This window comes from Cryptomeria japonica, unplaced genomic scaffold (assembly GCF_030272615.1).
Source record: "Cryptomeria japonica unplaced genomic scaffold, Sugi_1.0 HiC_scaffold_312, whole genome shotgun sequence".
Taxonomy (NCBI): domain Eukaryota; kingdom Viridiplantae; phylum Streptophyta; class Pinopsida; order Cupressales; family Cupressaceae; genus Cryptomeria; species Cryptomeria japonica.
The window spans coordinates 80,001-100,000 of NW_026729134.1; the positions used below are offsets into that span (position 1 = coordinate 80,001).

At 60.1% G+C, this 20,000-nt stretch overlaps 2 non-coding genes across 2 annotated transcripts; both read right to left on the reverse strand.

Moving 5' to 3' along the window:
- Window positions 1-322: 322 nt before the first annotated feature.
- Window positions 323-441, reverse strand: LOC131870298 (5S ribosomal RNA). The gene has a single exon (XR_009368621.1). It is a non-coding gene; the product is annotated as a 5S ribosomal RNA (ribosomal RNA).
- Window positions 442-6,357: 5,916 nt separating this feature from the next.
- LOC131870299 (5S ribosomal RNA) lies at window positions 6,358-6,476 on the reverse strand. Its single transcript, XR_009368622.1, has one exon. It is a non-coding gene; the product is annotated as a 5S ribosomal RNA (ribosomal RNA).
- Between the last annotated feature and the right edge of the window lie 13,524 nt (window positions 6,477-20,000).

Genomic DNA, 20,000 nt, shown 5'->3' on the forward strand with positions numbered 1-20,000 from the left:
TGGTGCGGAACCTTAGAGTAAGAAACATCACCGTGCACCTTGGCCAACGTGCGCGACTCGACCGAGCGCGCACTGGCCGAGGTGCACACCGATTTCACCTGGGTGCGCGCGCAGCACCTCGGGCGCACCGGGGTGCGCGCACAACGCCCGGGTTGCACCGTGGCCTGTGTGCTCGGGGCGCCTCGGGTGCGCGCTCGGTGTCGCCCCCCGCGCGCGCGGTAGTGCGGGCAGCGCACCCCGGCCCGGCCCGGCCCCGACGAGAACGCAAACGGGCAAAAGGTTTATTCAAATAGCATTGCGACGCCCGGCGAAAAACTAAAAAAGGGTGCAACACCGGGACTTCCCGGGAGGTCACCCATCCCAGTACTACTCCGGCCCAAGCGCGCTTAACTGCGGAGTTCTGATGGGATCCGGTGCACTAACGCTGGTATGATCGCACCCGTTATGAGCTTGTCGCAGTGTGTACTTAGCAAACCGCGACCCACGTGCGAATCCACCCCGGCCACCCACCCCCGTCGAGGTGCACACCCTCCCTCGCGAAGTGCGCCCCGTTCGCCAAGTGTGAGCCCTGCCCGGGTGCGCGCACCTTGCTAGGGCGTCGGGTGTGCACCCGGCCCGGCCTACGTGCGTGCACCTGGACGGGGCGTCGTGTGCGTGCAGTGTCCCGTCTGCAACGCGGTGCCCACACACCACCTCGGGCGCAACGACCTGCGCTCACATGTGGGCCGAGTGCACCTTGGTGCATGTTCGGGGCGCCTCGGGTGCACGCTCGATCTTGCCCCGGTGCACCAAGGCGCTCGGTTTGCCCCGGGTGCGCACTTGGTGCAAGGTGGGCACCCAAAATAGGGATCAAGCACCAAAACACAAGTTTCGGGATGCAAAATGGGACCCAAGGACCACAAATGCGTTCCAAGACCCATGATGGGTCCACGAGAACAAAAATGTGTTCCGAGACTTAATAAACAAATATTGGGTTTTAGGAGAAGAAACATGCTCTGATGCCCAAAACGAGAATCGACCCCGAAAAGGCCACAGGCCAAAAGTGGGATGCGAGACAAAAAAAAATGGGACCCGAGGACCAAAATTGGGTTCCCAGGTCGAAGACAGGGCAACCGGACAAGAAACGACCTCTAAGGCTCGAAATGAGTCCCGACGACTAAAACTTGACAAGAAGCACCCATCAGGCACCCAACTCGACACCCATGGGATGCCGACCCACCCGGGCTTCCACCTAGCACACCTTGGCACCCACCCACCCTCGCACCCAACCTCGCACCCAACTTAGCACCTTTGAACCCACATTGGCACTCACCCTGACCCTGGCACCTTGGAACCCACATTGGCACTCACCTTGACCCTGGCACCCACCTTTGCACTCACCTTGGGACCCACCCTGGCTCCCACCTCGGCACCCACCCAGACACCCACCTTGGTTCCTTGGCACCCACCTTGGATCCTTGGCACCCACCCCGACACCCACCTTGGCACGCAACTTGGCTACTTGCCACCCACCTTGGCTCCTTGACGCCCACCCCGACAACCACCCCGTGACCTACCCTGGCTAGGGTTGGTGCACACCCACCCTGGTGCCCACCTTGGCACCCACCCCATGACCCACCTTGGCACGCACCTTAGTACCCACCCCGTTACCCACCCTAGGACCCACCCCGTGACCCACCTTGGCCAGGGTGGGTGCCTTGGTGCGCACAACTTGCCTGGGCTGCACACCAGGGCGGGCTCAAGATGGCACCCGCGTTCCGTTTTTTTCACTATCTTTCAAAACGGAAATTTTAAAATCTCGTATTTTTTTTTTTTTTGCCTTTTCTGGAAATTAGTGAAGGCAGCGCATCAAAGGTGCGCAATGCTGGTGCGAACCCGGGAGCGCTCCGATGTGTGCTCCAAGGTGCGGCGTGCACGAAGTCCGAGCCCGGCTTGCCCCGGGTGCGCACCTCGCGTGCACCTTCGCCGGGGTGAGCACCTTGGCTGGGTTGCGCGCCCTGGTGCGCACCAAGGAGCGCTCTGAAGTGTGCTCCAAGGTGCGGCGTGCACGAAGTCGGAGCTCGGTTTGCCCCGGGTGTGCACCTCGGGTGCGCACCTCGCGTGCACCTTCGCTGCGGTGGGCACCTTGGCTGGGTTGCGCGCCTTGGTGGGCACCATGCAGTGCACGAAGTCGGAGCCCGGTTTGCCCCGGGCGCGCACCTCCGCCAGGGTGGGCACCTTGGTGCGCACAACTTGCCTGGGCTGCGCACCAGGAAGGGCTCAAGATGGCACCCGCGTTCCGTTTTTTTCACTATCTTTCAGAACGGAAATTTTAAAATATCGTTTTTTTTTGCCTTTTCTGGAAATTAGTGAAGGCAGCGCATCAAAGGTGCGCAACGCTGGTGCGAACCTGGGAGCGCTCCGATGTGTGCTCCAAGGTGCGGCGTGCACGAAGTCGGAGCCCGGTTTGCCCCGGGTGCGCCCTGGTGGGCACCATGGTGCGCACCAAGGAGCGCTCCGAAGTGTGCTCCAAGGTGCGGCCTGCACGAAGTCGGAGCCCGGTTTGCCCCGGGCGTGCACCGCGGGTGGGCACCTTGGTGCGCATGCCTTGCCTGGGCTGCGCACCAGGGCGGGCTCAAGATGGCACCCGCGTTCCGTTTTTTTCACTATCTTTCAAAACGGAAATTTTAAAATCTCATTTTTTTTTGCCTTTTCTGGAAATTAGTGAAGGCAGCGCATCAAAGGTGCGCACCTCGCTGCCCACCACGGTGCGCAACGCCGGTGGGCACCCGGGAGTGCTTCGAAGTGTGCTCCAAGGTGCTGCGTGCACGTTGTCGGAGCCCGGTTTGCCCCGGGTGCGCACCTCGCGTGCACCTTCGTCGGGGTGGGCACCTTGGCTGGGTTTGCCCCGGCTGCGCTCCGAAGCGGGGTTATTGGAGCGCCGCCTCTTTTTTTGTCGGAGCGTTTGGTGGGGTTTCTCGCATTGGCTCTTCCCAGGCCCGGTTGCCACCCTGGCGCGCACGAAGTCGGAAGTAGGGTTAATTGCCCGGGTGCGCACCTTTGCCAGGGTGGGCACCTTACCTGGGCTGTGCACCAGGGCGGGCTCAAGATGGCACCCGCGTTCCGTTTTTTTCACTATCTTTCAAAACGGAAATTTTAAAATCTCCTCTTTTTTTTGCCTTTTCTGGAAATTAGTGAAGGCAGCGCATCAAAGGTGCGCACCTCGCTGCCCACCTTGGTGTGCTCTGAGGTGCGCACCCGGGAGCGCTACGAAGTGTGCTCCAAGGTGCGGCGTGCACGTTGTCGGAGCCCGGTTTGCCCCGGGTGCGCACCTCGCCTGCACCTTGGCCGGGGTGGGCACCCTGGCTGGGTTTGCCCAGGGTGCGCTCCGAAGCGGGGTTACTGGAGCGCCCCCTCTTTTTTTGTCAGAGCGTTTGGTGGGGTTTCTCGCATTGGCTCTTCCCAGGCCCGGTTGTTGGGTGCGCTCCCACCCTGGCGCGCGCGAAGTTGGAAGTTGGGTTAATTGCCCGGGCGCGCACCTTCGCCAGGGTGGGCACCTTGGTGCGCACACCTTGGCTGGGCTGCGCACCAGGGCGGGCTCAAGATGGCACCAGCATTCCCTTTTTCTCACTATCTTTCAAAACGGAAATTTTAAAATCTCGTTTTTTTTTGCCTTTTATGGAAATTAGTGAAGGCATCGCATCAAAGGTGCGCACCTCGCTGCCCACCTTGGTGTGCTCCGAGGTGCCCACCACGGTGCGCTCCGAGGTGCCCACCACGGTGCGCAACGCCGGTGCGAACCCGGGAGCGCCCCGATGTGTGCTCCAAGGTGCGGCGTGCACGAAGCCGGACCCCGGTTTGCCCCGGGTGCGCACCTCGCGTGCACCTTGGTGCGCACACCTTGGCTGGGTTGCGCGGCCTGGTGGGCACCATGGTGCGCACCAAGGAGCGCTCCGAAGTGTGCTCCAAGGTGCGGCGTGCACGAAGTCCTAGCCCGGTTTGCCCCGGGTGCGCACCTTCGCCGCGGTGGGCACCATGGCGTGCACGAAGTCGGAGCCCGGTTTGCCCCGGGTGCGCACCTCGCGTGCACCTTCGCCGGGGTGGGCACCTCGGCTGGGTTGCGCGCCCTGGTGCGCACCAAGGAGCGCTCCGAAGTGTGCTCCAAGGTGCGGCGTGCACGAAGTCGGAGCCCGGTTTGCCCCGGGTGCGCACCTTCGCCGCGGTGGGCACCCTGGTGCGCACCATGGCGTGCACGAAGTCGGAGCCCGGTTTGCCCCGGGTGCGCACCTCGCGTGCACCTTCGGCGGGGTTGCGCGCCCTGGTGCGCACCAAGGAGCGCTCCGAAGTGTGCTCCAAGGTGCGGCGTGCACGAAGTCGGAGCCCGGTTTGCCCCGGGTGCGCACCTCGCGTGCACCTTCGGCGGGGTTGCGCGCCCTGGTGGGCACCATGGTGCGCACCAAGGAGCGCTCCGAAGTGTGCTCCAAGGTGCGGCGTGCACGAAGTCGGAGCCCGGTTTGCCCCGGGTGCGCACCTCGCGTGCACCTTCGCCGCGGTGGGCACCATGGCGTGCACGAAGTCGGAGCCCGGTTTGCCCCGGGTGCGCACCTCGCGTGCACCTTCGCCGGGGTGGGCACCTCGGCTGGGTTGCGCGCCCTGGTGCGCACCAAGGAGCGCTCCGAAGTGTGCTCCAAGGTGCGGCGTGCACGAAGTCGGAGCCCGGTTTGCCCCGGGTGCGCACCTCGCGTGCACCTTCGCCGCGGTGGGCACCATGGCGTGCACGAAGTCGGAGCCCGGTTTGCCCCGGGTGCGCACCCCGCGTGCACCTTCGCCGGGGTGGGCACCTCGGCTGGGTTGCGCGCCCTGGTGCGCACCAAGGAGCGCTCCGAAGTGTGCTCCAAGGTGCGGCGTGCACGAAGTCGGAGCCCGGTTTGCCCCGGGTGCGCACCTCGCGTGCACCTTCGCCGCGGTGGGCACCTTGGCTGGGTTGGGCACCATTGAGCGCTCCGAAGTGTGCTCCAAGGTGCGCACCATGGCCCTCCAAGGTGCGCAGCATGGCGTGCACGAAGTCGGAGCCCGGTTTGCCCCGGGTGCGCACCTCGCGTGCACCTTCGCCAGGGTGGGCACCTCGGTGCGCACACCTTCTCAATGTTTTCTTGCCTTTTCTGGAAATTGGTGAAGGCAGCGCATCAAAGGTGCGCACCTCGGTGTGCTCCGAGGTGCGAACCCGAGAGCGCTCCGAGGTGCCCACGAAGTCGAAAGTCGGGTTAATTGCATTGTTTTCCCCGGGTGCGCTCCGAGGTGCGCAACATCGGTGCGCACCAAGGAGGGCTCCGAAGTGTGCTCCAAGGTGCGCACGATTCGGAGCTCGGTTTGCCCGGGGTGCGCACACCTTGGCTGGGTTGCGCACCCTTTGTGCGCTCCAAGGTGCGCACGAAGTCGGAGCTCGGTTTGCCCCGGGTGCGCACCTTCGCCAGGGTGCGCACCTTGATGCGCACGCCTTGGCTGGGCTGCGCACCTTGGTGGGCGCCATGGTGCGCACCTTTCGTGCGCTCCAAGGTGCGCACGAAGTCGGAGCTCGGTTTGCCCCGGGTGCGCACCTTGGTGGGCGCCATGGTGCACTCCGAGGTGCCCAAGATTGGTGCGCACCAAGGAGCGCTCCGAAGTGCGCTCCAAGGTGCGCAGGTGCGCGCGAAGTCGAAAGTTGGGTTAATTGTCCGGTTTGCCTCGGGTGCGCACCTTGCGTGCACCTTCGCCAGGGTGGGCGCCTTGGTGCGCACACCTTGGCTGGGCTGCGCACCCGGGCGCGCACACCTTGGCACCCGCGTTTCCTTCATTTTAAATTTTTTTTTTTTACAATCTCTCAAGTGGGAAATTCTATAATCTCAACTTTTTTTGCCTTTTCAGGAAACTTTTGAATGGAGCGCATCATTGGTGCGCTCCGAAGTGTGCTCCAAGGTGCGCACCTCTGGTGTGCTCCAAAGCTCTCTCCAGCTGCGTGCACCTGCCCCGGCCGCGCACCCGGCCCCGCCCAGCTTCGCTCACCTGTCCCGGGCGTCTGGTGCGGAACCTTAGAGTAAGAAACATCACCGTGCACCTTGGCCAACGTGCGCGACTCGACCGAGCGCGCACTGGCCGAGGTGCACACCGATTTCACCTGGGTGCGCGCGCAGCACCTCGGGCGCACCGGGGTGCGCGCACAACGCCCGGGTTGCACCGTGGCCTGTGTGCTCGGGGCGCCTCGGGTGCGCGCTCGGTGTCGCCCCCCGCGCGCGCGGTAGTGCGGGCAGCGCACCCCGGCCCGGCCCGGCCCCGACGAGAACGCAAACGGGCAAAAGGTTTATTCAAATAGCATTGCGACGCCCGGCGAAAAACTAAGAAAGGGTGCAACACCGGGACTTCCCGGGAGGTCACCCATCCCAGTACTACTCCGGCCCAAGCGCGCTTAACTGCGGAGTTCTGATGGGATCCGGTGCACTAACGCTGGTATGATCGCACCCGTTATGAGCTTGTCGCAGTGTGTACTTAGCAAACCGCGACCCACGTGCGAATCCACCCCGGCCACCCACCCCCGTCGAGGTGCACACCCTCCCTCGCGAAGTGCGCCCCGTTCGCCAAGTGTGAGCCCTGCCCGGGTGCGCGCACCTTGCTAGGGCGTCGGGTGTGCACCCGGCCCGGCCTACGTGCGTGCACCTGGACGGGGCGTCGTGTGCGTGCAGTGTCCCGTCTGCAACGCGGTGCCCACACACCACCTCGGGCGCAACGACCTGCGCTCACATGTGGGCCGAGTGCACCTTGGTGCATGTTCGGGGCGCCTCGGGTGCACGCTCGATCTTGCCCCGGTGCACCAAGGCGCTCGGTTTGCCCCGGGTGCGCACTTGGTGCAAGGTGGGCACCCAAAATAGGGATCAAGCACCAAAACACAAGTTTCGGGATGCAAAATGGGACCCAAGGACCACAAATGCGTTCCAAGACCCATGATGGGTCCACGAGAACAAAAATGTGTTCCGAGACTTAATAAACAAATATTGGGTTTTAGGAGAAGAAACATGCTCTGATGCCCAAAACGAGAATCGACCCCGAAAAGGCCACAGGCCAAAAGTGGGATGCGAGACAAAAAAAAATGGGACCCGAGGACCAAAATTGGGTTCCCAGGTCGAAGACAGGGCAACCGGACAAGAAACGACCTCTAAGGCTCGAAATGAGTCCCGACGACTAAAACTTGACAAGAAGCACCCATCAGGCACCCAACTCGACACCCATGGGATGCCGACCCACCCGGGCTTCCACCTAGCACACCTTGGCACCCACCCACCCTCGCACCCAACCTCGCACCCAACTTAGCACCTTTGAACCCACATTGGCACTCACCCTGACCCTGGCACCTTGGAACCCACATTGGCACTCACCTTGACCCTGGCACCCACCTTTGCACTCACCTTGGGACCCACCCTGGCTCCCACCTCGGCACCCACCCAGACACCCACCTTGGTTCCTTGGCACCCACCTTGGATCCTTGGCACCCACCCCGACACCCACCTTGGCACGCAACTTGGCTACTTGCCACCCACCTTGGCTCCTTGACGCCCACCCCGACAACCACCCCGTGACCTACCCTGGCTAGGGTTGGTGCACACCCACCCTGGTGCCCACCTTGGCACCCACCCCATGACCCACCTTGGCACGCACCTTAGTACCCACCCTGTTACCCACCCTAGGACCCACCCCGTGACCCACCTTGGCCAGGGTGGGTGCACCCACCCTGGTGCCCACCTTGGCACCCACCCATCCTAGCACCCAGCCTGTGACCGGGCTTGGAACCCAACCTTGCACCCGTCTTGGCCAGTGTGGGTGCGCACCCATCCTGGCACCCACGTTGTGACACACCCTTTAACCCACGCACCCTAGCAGCCACGTTGGCACCCACCTTGGAACACAACCTAGCAACTTGGCACCCACCCCGTGACCCACCTTGGCATCCACCATAGCAGTCGCCCACTTGGCACCCACCTTGGAACCCAAGTTGGCACCCACCTCGGCACCCACCTTGACACTTGTGGACCCACCTTGCCACTCACCCTAGCATCGACCCATCCTAGCACCCACCCTGGCACCTTTGCACCCTAGCACTCACCCATCCTAGCACCTAACCTGTGACCCACCTTGACACTCACCCTCGCACCCACCTTGGAACCCAACCTAGCACCCACCCACCCTGACACCAACCCTAGCACCTACCCACCCTTGCACCCACCCTGTGACCCATCTTGGCACCCACCCATCCTACCACTCAACCTATCACCCACCTTCTCACCCACCTTGGCATCCACCTTAGCACCCACCCACACTGGCACCTTGGCACCCACCTCGGGCAAGGTGGGTGCACACCCACCCTGACACCCAATTTAGAACCAACCGAGCATGTTACCCACCTTGGCACCCACATTGCAGCCCACCCTAGTACCCACCCTATGACCCACATTGGCATCCACACCCTAGCACCCAGGCACCTCGACACCCGCCTTGACACGCACCCTAGCACTAAACCTGTGACCCACCTTGGAACTCACCCTAGAACCCACCCACCCTGTGAACCACCTTGGCATCCACCTTAGCACCCACCCACCTTGGCACCCACTCTAGCACTCACCCATCCTAACACCCAACTTGTTACCCACCTTGGCACCCGCCCTCGCGTCCACCTTGAAACCCACCCTAGCACCCACCCACGCAGGAGCCCACCTTGGCACCCAACCTAACACCCACGCATCCTGGCACCCAACTTGTGACCCACCTTGGAACCCACCCTAGTACCCACCTTTGAACCCACTATATCACCAACCCACCTTGGCACCCACCCTATGACCCTCTTTGGAATCCACCCTAGCACGCACCCACCCTGGCACCCACCATGGAGCGCACCCTAGCACCCACCCACCTCGGCACGCACCTCAACACCCACCTTGGTGTGCGCACTGCGCCAACCTCTCAAAGACCCTATGTGGTGCGCTCCAAAGTGTACACCTTTGGTGCGCTCCAAGGTGCGCACCTTTGGTGCACACCGAGGTGCACACCAAAGTGTGCACCGAGGTGAGCACCAAAGTGCACTCCAAGGTGCACACCAAGGCGTGCACCTTTGGTGCGGTCAATGCAAACGAATTCGGAAGTTGGGGTCGATGTCCTAATCGCTGCTGCAGACTACACGTATGAGAATCGGACAAATAGCTTTATATAGGGGAGGTGTTGCGTTTGATGGGTCGACTCCCCTGGTTGTGTGCACTGCACCAACTTCAAAGACCCTGTCTTGTTTAAGAAGTCAAAAGTTGGGGTGGATGTCCTAATCATTGCTGCAGTCTACGCATGTATGAGAATCAGACAAATAGCTTATATAGGGGAGGTGTTGCATTCGGTGGGTTGACTCCCCTGGTTGTGCGCACTGCGCCAACCTCAAAGACCCCGCATAGCAGAAGAAGTCGGAAGTCGGATTTTGGTGAGCACCAAGGCGTGCACCTTTGGTGCGGTCAACGCAGACGAATTCAGAAGTTGGGGTGGATGTCCTAATCGTTGTTGCAGGCTACACATGTATGAGAATCAGACAAATAGCTTATATAGGGGAGGTGTTGGGTTTGATGGGTCAACTCCCTTGGTTGTGCGCATTACGCCAACCTCAAAGACCTTGTTTTCGTTAAGAAGTCAAAAGTTGGGGTCAATGTCCTAATGGCTCCTGTAGGCTACACATGTATGAGAATCGGACAAATAGCTTATATAGGGGAGGTGTTGGGTTTGATGGGTCGACTCCCCTGGTTGTGCGCATTACGTCAACCTCAAAGACCTTGTTTTCGTTAAGAAGTCAAAAGTTGGGGTCGATGTCCTAATTGCTCCTGTAGACTACACATGTATGAGAATCAGACAAATAGCTTATATAGGGGAGGTGTTGGGTTTGATGGGTTGACTCCCCTAGTTGTTCGCATTACACCAACCTCAAAGACCTTGTTTTCGTTTAGAAGCCGAAAGTTGGGGTCGATGTCCTAATTGCTCCTGCAGGCTACGCATGTATGAGAATCAGACAAATAGCTTATATAGGGGAGGTGTTGGGTTTGATGGGTCGACTCCCCTGGTTGTGCGCATTGCGCCAACCTCAAAGACCCTGCATTGCGGATGAAGTCGAAAGTCAGAGTTTGGTGTGCTACAAGGTGTGGTCGAAGGTGCTCACCTAGGTGTGCACCTTTGGAGCGCAGGAAAAGTGCCCTCCAAAAGTGCGCACCTTTGGAGTGCACAAAAGTGCCCTCCAAAAGTGCGCACCTTTGGAGCGCACAAAAGTGCCCTCCAAAAAGTGCCCTCCAAAAGTGCGCACCTTTGGAGCGCACAAAAGTGCCCTCCAAAAAGTGCCCTCCAAAAGTGCGCACCTTTGGAGTGCAGAAAAGTGCCCTCCAAAAAGTGCCCTCCAAAAGTGTGCACCTTTGGAGTGCACAAAAGTGCCCTCCAAAAGTGCGCACCTTTGGAGCGCAGAAAAGTGCCCTCCAAAAAGTGCCCTCCAAAAGTGCGCACCTTTGGAGCGCAGAAAAGTGCCCTCCAAAAAGTGCCCTCCAAAAGTGCGCACCTTTGGAGCGCAGAAAAGTGCCCTCCAAAAAGTGCCCTCCAAAAGTGCGCACCTTTGGAGCGCACAAAAGTGCCCTCCAAAAAGTGCCCTCCAAAAGTGCGCACCTTTGGAGCGCACAAAAGTGCCCTCCAAAAGTGCGCACTTTTGGTGCGCACCAAGGCGCTGGTTCGGTCGTTGCAGGCGAGTTCGGAAGTTGGGGTCGATGTCCTGAGCGGAGGTGCAAACTACACAGGTGTCGGAATCGGACAAATAGCTTATATAGGGGAGGTGTATGCTTCGATGGGTCGACTCCCCAGGTTGAGCGCACCGCGCCAACCTCAAAGACCCTACGGTATGGATGAAGTCGGAAGTTGGGTCCGATGACCGATTCGATTAGTAGGTATGCTCATGAGGTCGGAATTTGGGTCCGATGACCTGCCATGTGCAGGAAGGCGAATGTTGGCACTGTGCGTTGCAAGGTGCACACCAAGGTGCTGGTGCGGTCTTTTTAGTCGAGTTCGGAAGTTGGGGTCGATGTCCTGATCGGAGGTGCAAGCTACACAGGTGTGGGAATCGGACAAATAGCTTATATAGGGGAGGTGTATGCTTCGTTGGGTCGACTCCCCGGGTTGAGCGCACCGCGCCAACCTCAAAGACCCTACGGTATGGATGAAGTCGGAAGTTGGGTCCGATGACCGATTCGATATGTAGGCATACTCGCGAGGTCGGAATTTGGGTCCGATGACCTGCCATGTGCAGGAAGGCGAATGTTGGCACTGTGCGTTGCAAGGTGCGCACCAAGGCGCTGGTTCGGTCGTTGCAGGCGAGTTCGGAAGTTGGGGTCGATGTCCTGATCGGAGGTGCAAACTACACAGGTGTGGGAATCGGACAAATAGCTTATATAGGGGAGGTGTATGCTTCGTTGGGTCGACTCCCCGGGTTGAGCGCACCGCGCCAACCTCAAAGACCCTACGGTATGGATGAAGTCGGAAGTTGTGTCCGATGACCGATTCGATATGTAGGCATACTCGCGAGGTCGGAATTTGGGTCCGATGACCTGCCATGTGCAGGAAGGCGAATGTTGGGACTGTGCGTCGCAAGGTGCGCACCAAGGCGCTGGTGCCGTCGTTGCAGTCGAGTTCGGAAGTTGGGGTCGATGTCCTGGTCAGAGGTGCAAACTACACAGGTGTGGGAATCGGACAAATAGCTTATATAGGGGAGGTGTATGCTTCGATGGGTCGACTCCCCGGGTTGAGCGCACCGCGCCAACCTCAAAGACCCTACAGTATGGATGAAGTCGGAAGTTGGGTCCGATGACCGATTCGATACGTAGGCATATTGGCGAGGTCTGAATTTGTGTCCGATGACCTGCCATGCGCAGGAAGGCGGAATTTGGGTCCGATGACCGAGTTGATGGCGTGCCATGCGCAGAAAGGCGGAATTTGGGTCCGATGACCGAGTTGATGTTGATGGCCCGCCATGCACAGGAAGGCGGAATTTGGGTCCGATGACCGATTTGAAGGCGTGCCATGCGCAGAAAGGCGGAGTTTGGGTCCGATGACCGAGTTGATATTGATGGCCCGCCATGCGCAGGAAGGCGGAATTTGGGTCCGATGACCTGACATACGCATGGAGTCCGACTCGGGGGCCGATGTTCGATTCGATGACTTGCATTGTGGGTAAAGTCGGAAGTTGTGGTCTTTGACCCGATTCGATGACCAGACTTCGGCTGCTTGAGAATCGGACAAATAACTTATATAGGGGAGGTAGTGTTCTCGAGCATCCTCCCCCCGTGCCCGTTTATGTCGATTGATGCTGGTGCTCGACTGGTTGGAGCGCTCGGATGCAAAAATCTTGCACCAGGATTTATCGATTGTGATGGACACGGCAAGTCTCCTGATTGCTATGCAGGAGCTCATCGTGAATCTCTATGCGGCCTTGGTATGGACTCGACCTGCGGAATGGTTCGGCAATGGTAGTCGCTCCAACACGTCCTTGCAATGGCCACAGAGGTGATTCGACTAGAGCTCCAGTCTAGCTTTTGGGTTGCTTGGCGGACTGGTATAGCCGCGATCGAGTTCCGGCCATGAACGTTTTAGATAGCTCTTGGGCTTTCTGGGACGGAAGTCGGAAGTTTGGGCTGTTGTCCGATTTGATGACCATTCTTCGGATGTGTGAGAATCGGACAAATAACTTATATAGGGGACTGTGTTGTCTCACGCAGCCCCCTCCGTGCCCCTCTATCTCGACCGATGTTGGTGCTTGAAAGGGTTGGGATCGCTCGGATTTATAAACGTGCACCACCATTTGTCGAGTGTGAGGGACGCGGCAGGTCTCCTAAATGCTATACGGGCGCTCTCTGAGAATCTCTATCCGGCCTCGACACAGACTAGTCTTGCTGAATGGTTTGGCACTGGTAGTCGATCCAACACGTCGTTGTTGTGGCCGCCTAGGCGATTCGATTCGAGCCCCCGTCTAGCTTTTGGGTTGCTTGGCGGATTTTGCCCTATCCGCAAGTGAGCTCGGTCCCTAAACGTTCGAGAAACCCGATTGCTATGCGCCGACTCTCTTTCTTGCGAGCCTCCATCTAGCTTTTGGGTCTCTACGGAACGGAAGTCGGAATCTGGGACCGTTGTTTGATTCGACGAGGCAGACTACGGTTGTGCGAGAATCGGACAAATAACTTATATAGGGGAGGTGTTGACTGGAGCATTCTCCCCCGTGCCCCTCTAACTCGACCAATGCTGGCGCTCGAACGGTGGTAGCGCTCGGATTTTCGTTGAGCGCCAGCATTGGTCGATTTAGAGGGGCATGCGAGATTCCCGAATGCTATGCGAGGGCTCTAACGGAAATGTCTATTGGTTTCGGTATGGATGCAATTGCGAGTGGTTCGGCAAAGGTAGTCGTTCCGATGCGTCCATGTCGTGGCCAAATCGATAATTCGATTTGAGCCCTCGTATAGCATTTGGGTCTCTCGATGTGATTCCGCATTCCAGTCCCTTTGGGCACTGCTTGAGCTGCATCCCAGGGGGTTCCCTTCCCAATAATCTGCCTCGCAACCCGATTGCTATGCGGTGAGGCTCCTCGGCCGCCTCGGAACTATCTGTGTATCAGACGCATCGCGGGATAAGGGGTTGGCAACGGTAGTCGCCCCAAGCGCGTCCGATGCTTGGACCATTCCGAGGCGGCCCTGAAGCCTCTTCCGTCTAGCCGTTGGGTCCTTCTCGCCGCATCCCTTGCCTCGCACCCCGATTGCTATGCGGTGAGGCTCCTCGGCCGCCTTGGAACTATCTGTGTATCAGACGCATCGCGGGATAAGGGGTTGTCACTGGTAGTCGCCCCAAGCGCGTCCGATGCTTGGACCATTCCGAGGCGGCCCTGAAGCCTCTTCCGTCTAGCCGTTGGGTCCTTCTCGCCGCATCCCTCGACTCGCACCCCGATTGCTATGCGGTGAGGCTCCTCGGCCGCCTTGGAACTATCTGTGTATCGGACGCGTCGCGGGATAAGGGGTTGTCACTGGTAGTCGCCCCAAGCGCGTCCGATGCTTGGACCATTCCGAGGCGGCCCTGAAGCCTCTTCCGTCTAGCCGTTGGGTCCTTCTCGCCGCATCCCTCGCCTCGCACCCCGATTGCTATGCGGTGAGGCTCCTCGGCCGCCTTGGAACTATCTGTGTATCGGACGCGTCGCGGGATAAGGGGTTGTCACTGGTAGTCGCCCCAAGCGCGTGCGATGCATGGACCATTCCCAGGCGGCCCTGAAGCCTCTTCCGTCTAGCCGTTGGGTCCTTCTCGCCGCATCCCTCGCCTCGCACCCCGATTGCTATGCGGTGAGGCTCCTCGGCCGCCTTGGAACTATCTGTGTATCGGACGCGTCGCGGGATAAGGGGTTGTCACTGGTAGTCGCCCCAAGCGCGTCCGATGCTTGGACCATTCCGAGGCGGCCCTGAAGCCTCTTCCGTCTAGCCGTTGGGTCCTTCTCGCCGCATCCCTCGCCTCGCACCCCGATTGCTATGCGGTGAGGCTCCTCGGCCGCCTTGGAACTATCTGTGTATCGGACGCGTCGCGGGATAAGGGGTTGTCACTGGTAGTCGCCCCAAGCGCGTCCGATGCTTGGACCATTCCGAGGCGGCCCTGAAGCCTCTTCCGTCTAGCCGTTGGGTCCTTCTCGCCGCATCCCTCGCCTCGCACCCCGATTGCTATGCGGTGAGGCTCCTCGGCCGCCTTGGAACTATCTGTGTATCGGACGCGTCGCGGGATAAGGGGTTGTCACTGGTAGTCGCCCCAAGCGCGTCCGATGCTTGGACCATTCCGAGGCGGCCCTGAAGCCTCTTCCGTCTAGCCGTTGGGTCCTTCTCGCCGCATCCCTCGCCTCGCACCCCGATTGCTATGCGGTGAGGCTCCTCGGCCGCCTTGGAACTATCTGTGTATCGGACGCATCGCGGGATAAGGGGTTGTCACTGGTAGTCGCCCCAAGCGCGTCCGATGCTTGGACCATTCCGAGGCGGCCCTGAAGCCTCTTCCGTCTAGCCGTTGGGTCCTTCTCGCCGCATCCCTCGCCTCGCACCCCGATTGCTATGCGGTGAGGCTCCTCGGCCGCCTTGGAACTATCTGTGTATCGGACGCGTCGCGGGATAAGGGGTTGTCACTGGTAGTCGCCCCAAGCGCGTCCGATGCTTGGACCATTCCGAGGCGGCCCTGAAGCCTCTTCCGTCTAGCCGTTGGGTCCTTCTCGCCGCATCCCTCGCCTCGCACCCCGATTGCTATGCGGTGAGGCTCCTCGGCCGCCTTGGAACTATCTGTGTATCGGACGCGTCGCGGGATAAGGGGTTGTCACTGGTAGTCGCCCCAAGCGCGTCCGATGCTTGGACCATTCCGAGGCGGACCTGAAGCCTCTTCCGTCTAGCCGTTGGGTCCTTCTCGCCGCATCCCTCGCCTCGCACCCCGATTGCTATGCGGTGAGGCTCCTCGGCCGCCTTGGAACTATCTGTGTATCGGACGCGTCGCGGGATAAGGGGTTGTCACTGGTAGTCGCCCCAAGCGCGTCCGATGCTTGGACCATTCCGAGGCGGCCCTGAAGCCTCTTCCGTCTAGCCGTTGGGTCCTTCTTGCCGCATCCCTCGCCTCGCACCCCGATTGCTATGCGGTGAGGCTCCTCGGCCGCCTTGGAACTATCTGTGTATCGGACGCGTCGCGGGATAAGGGGTTGTCACTGGTAGTCGCCCCAAGCGCGTCCGATGCTTGGACCATTCCGAGGCGGCCCTGAAGCCTCTTCCGTCTAGCCGTTGGGTCCTTCTCGCCGCATCCCTCGCCTCGCACCCCGATTGCTATGCGGTGAGGCTCCTCGGCCGCCTTGGAACTATCTGTGTATCGGACGCATCGCGGGATAAGGGGTTGTCACTGGTAGTCGCCCCAAGCGCGTCCGATGCTTGGACCATTCCGAGGCGGCCCTGAAGCCTCTTCCGTCTAGCCGTTGGGTCCTTCTCGCCGCATCCCTCGCCTCGCACCCCGATTGCTATGCGGTGAGGCTCCTCGGCCGCCTTGGAACTATCTGTGTATCGGACGCGTCGCGGGATAAGGGGTTGTCACTGGTAGTCGCCCCAAGCGCGTCCGATGCTTGGACCATTCCGAGGCGGACCTGAAGCCTCTTCCGTCTAGCCGTTGGGTCCTTCTCGCCGCATCCCTCGCCTCGCACCCCGATTGCTATGCGGTGAGGCTCCTCGGCCGCCTTGGAACTATCTGTGTATCGGACGCGTCGCGGGATAAGGGGTTGTCACTGGTAGTCGCCCCAAGCGCGTCCGATGCTTGGACCATTCCGAGGCGGCCCTGAAGCCTCTTCCGTCTAGCCGTTGGGTCCTTCTCGCCGCATCCCTCGCCTCGCACCCCGATTGCTATGCGGTGAGGCTCCTCGGCCGCCTTGGAACTATCTGTGTATCGGACGCGTCGCGGGATAAGGGGTTGTCACTGGTAGTCGCCCCAAGCGCGTCCGATGCTTGGACCATTCCGAGGCGGACCTGAAGCCTCTTCCCTCTAGCCGTTGGGGCTTTCTCGCCGCATCCCTCGCCTCGCACCCCGATTGCTATTCGGTGAGGCTCCTCGGCCGCCTTGGAACTATCTGTGTATCGGACGCATCGCGGGATAAGGGGTTGGCAGTGGTAGTCGCCCCAAGCGCGTCCGATGCTTGGACCATTCCGAGGCGGCCCTGCAGCCTCTTCCGTCTAGCCGTTGGGGCCATCTCGCTGCATCCCCCACCTCGCACCACGATTGCTATGCGGTGAGGCTCCTTGGCCGCCTCGGAACTATCTGTGTATCGGACGCATCGCGGGATAAGGGGTTGTCACTGGTAGTCGCCCCAAGCGCGTCCGATGCTTGGACTATTCCGAGGCGGCCCTGCAGCCTCTTCCGTCTAGCCGTTGGGGCCATCTCGCCGCATCCCCCAGCTCCTCGGCCGCCTCGGAACTATCTGTGTATCGGACGCATCGCGGGATAAGGGGTTGGCAGTGGTAGTCGCCCCAAGCGCGTTCGATGCTTGGACTATTCCGAGGCGGCCCCGCAGCCTCTTCCGTCTACCCTTTGGGGCCATCTCGCCGCATCCCTCGCCTCGCACCCCGATTGCTATGCGGTGAGGCTCCTCGGCCGCCTGGGAACTATCTTCGTATCGGATGCATCGCGGGATAAGGGGTTGTCACTGGTAGTCGCCCCAAGCGCGTCCGATGCTTGGACTATTCCGAGGCGGCCCTGTGGCCTCTTCCGTCTAGCCGTTGGGGCCATCTCGCCGCATCCCTCACCTCGCACCCCCATTGCTATGCGGTGAGGCTCCTCGGCCGCCTTGGAACTGTCTTCGTATCGGAAGCATCGCGGGATAAGGGGTTGTCACTGGTAGTCGCCCCAAGCGCGTCCGATGCTTGGACTATTCCGAGGCGGCCCTGCAGCCTCTTCCGTCTAGCCGTTGGGGCCATCTCGCCGCATCCCCCACCTCGCACCCGGATTGCTATGCGGTGAGGCTCCTCGGCCGCCTTGGAACTATCTTCGTATCGGACGCATCGCGGGATAAGGGGTTGTCACTGGTAGTCGCCCCAAGCGCGTCCGATGCTTGGACTATTCCGACGCGGCCCTGTGGCCTCTTCCGTCTAGCCGTTGGGGCCATCTCGCCGCATCCCCCACCTCGCACCCCGATTGCTATGCGGTGAGGCTCCTCGGCCGCCTTGGAACCATCTTCGTATCGGACGCATCGCGGGATGAGGGGTTGTCACTGGTAGTCGCCCCAAGCGCGTCCGATGCTTGGACCATTCCGAGGCGGCCCTGAAGCCTCTTCCGTCTAGCCGTTGGGGCCTTCCCGCCCCATCCCTCGCCTCGCACCCCCGATTGCTATGCGGTGAGGCTCCTCGGCCGCCTTGGAACCATCTGTGTATCGGACGCATCGCGGGATAAGGGGTTGGCACTGGTAGTCGCCCCAAGCGCGTCCGATGCTTGGAGCATTCCGAGGTGGCCCTGAAGCCTCTTCCGTCTAGCCGTTGGGGCCTTCCCGCCCCATCCCTCGCCTCGCACCCCGATTGATATGCGGTGAGGCTCCTCGGCCGCCTTGGAACTATCTGTGTATCGGACGCATCGCGGGATAAGGGGTTGGCACTGGTAGTCGTCCCAATCGCGTCCGATGCTTGGACCATTCCGAGGCGGCCCTGCAGCCTCTTCCGTTTAGCCGTCGGGGCCTTCCCGCCGCATCCCTCGCCTCGCATCCCGATTCCTATGCGGTGAGTCTTCTCGGCCGCCGCGGAACTATACCTGTTATTGCTACTGCATCCTTCGGCTGGTAACCTCCTCTGCCGCCTTGGAACGTTCTCTTTGTCGGACGCGTCGCGGGATAAGGGGTTGGCACTGGTAGTCGCCCCAAGCGCGCCCGATGCATAGACCGCTCCGAGTTGACCTTGCTTTCAGCCTCTCACATGCATAGACCTCTCTGAGTCGACCCTGCAGCCTCTCACGTTTAGCCTTTGGAATCTCGCCTCACAACATGATTGCTATCCTTGATGCATCCCTTGCCTCGAGCCCTGATTGCTTTCTTGGCTGCATCCCTCCTCTCCTCACAGCCCGGTTGTCATCACTGCTTCATCCGTCGCTTCATGCATTCTGGCTGCTGGGCCCTTCCCACCGCACACCTCGATTGCTATCTCTTCTGCATCACACACCCCGATTGCTATCTCTGCTACATCCCTCGGCTCTCACTTCTGCATCCTTCGCCTCCCACCTCGATTGCTATCAATGCTGCATCCGTAACCTCACACCCCGATTGCTATGCGGGGAGGCTCCTTGGCCGCCTTGGAAATTTCTGTGTGTCGGACGCACCGCGGGATAAGGGGTTGGCACTGGTAGTCGCCCCAAGTGCGCCCGATTCTTAGACCGCTTCGAGGTGACCTCGTAGCCTCTTTCGTCCAGGCTTCCTGCCTTCAACGCCCTTTTTACACCTCGATTGCTATGCGCGGGCTCGTTGGCGTCTATCACCTCTCTGCGAAGAGTGGCACGATGATTGTTGGGGTAAATCGTAGCAGTCCGATCTCTGGCCTTGGGCCATTGTGAGGGCTGATCGATTTCCTGTGCGCATCTCGTGTTCGCCCAGTAACAGACTCGACGACTTGTAATCGGTCTTGTTCCCGATTGTTCCTGGAGGTAGTCTTCGGAACTCTTGGATTTGACCTGTCACTCGAACTGTCCTCTTCCGAGGATGCTTGTGTGTGTGTGCTTGTGCCATTTCCTTGGCGGTATTAACGAGATATTAAAGAGCGGAGTGAGCGCCTCGCCCAGCTATGTTTGGGGCTCTCACTCCCTTACCCGGTGTGCGACCGCTTTGCACGTAGGTTGCGGAGCATCGCGACTCTTTCGATGTTTGGCGGTTGTCTTCCGGTGATGCGTTGGTCCCGAAGTGCACGTTACTAGCATTTCTGCCATTGTTCTCGATCTTTGGCACGTTCCTTCGTTGCAATTGGATATATATCTCCGTTTATACGCGCAGGCTTCTCCCGCCTATTCAGCGCTGTCCCACTCTCAGCACTCTCGTGGTCTCCTTGGCTTCTCTCTCCCGTGAGCGAGCTCTCTTCTCGAGTCTTTTCCATGTCCCATGGAGGTTGCCTTGCGAAATTCGGGCACACAAACGTGACCGGATAAGAGCGGAATTGCCTATGAGGAGAAGCTCACCTTAGGGAGCAGCAATGCCGAGTGTTTCGACAGAGGGTAGAGGGGGCGTTGTTTGGGCGGTTGCACAAAAGAGTGCTACGGTTGCACTGAAGGTTGCTTCTTCGTCTCCGACGAACTCTTCGAGGCAAAAAAGCTTGTATACGGGGTCGAGGTGGGACTGTTCGTGCGAGTTGCGCCACCAAAAGTGCGTAGGGGGCATATACCTGGGAAATGGATGTCTCTGAGTGGCCTTACTCGGTCGCGTGCACGGTGCATTCTCT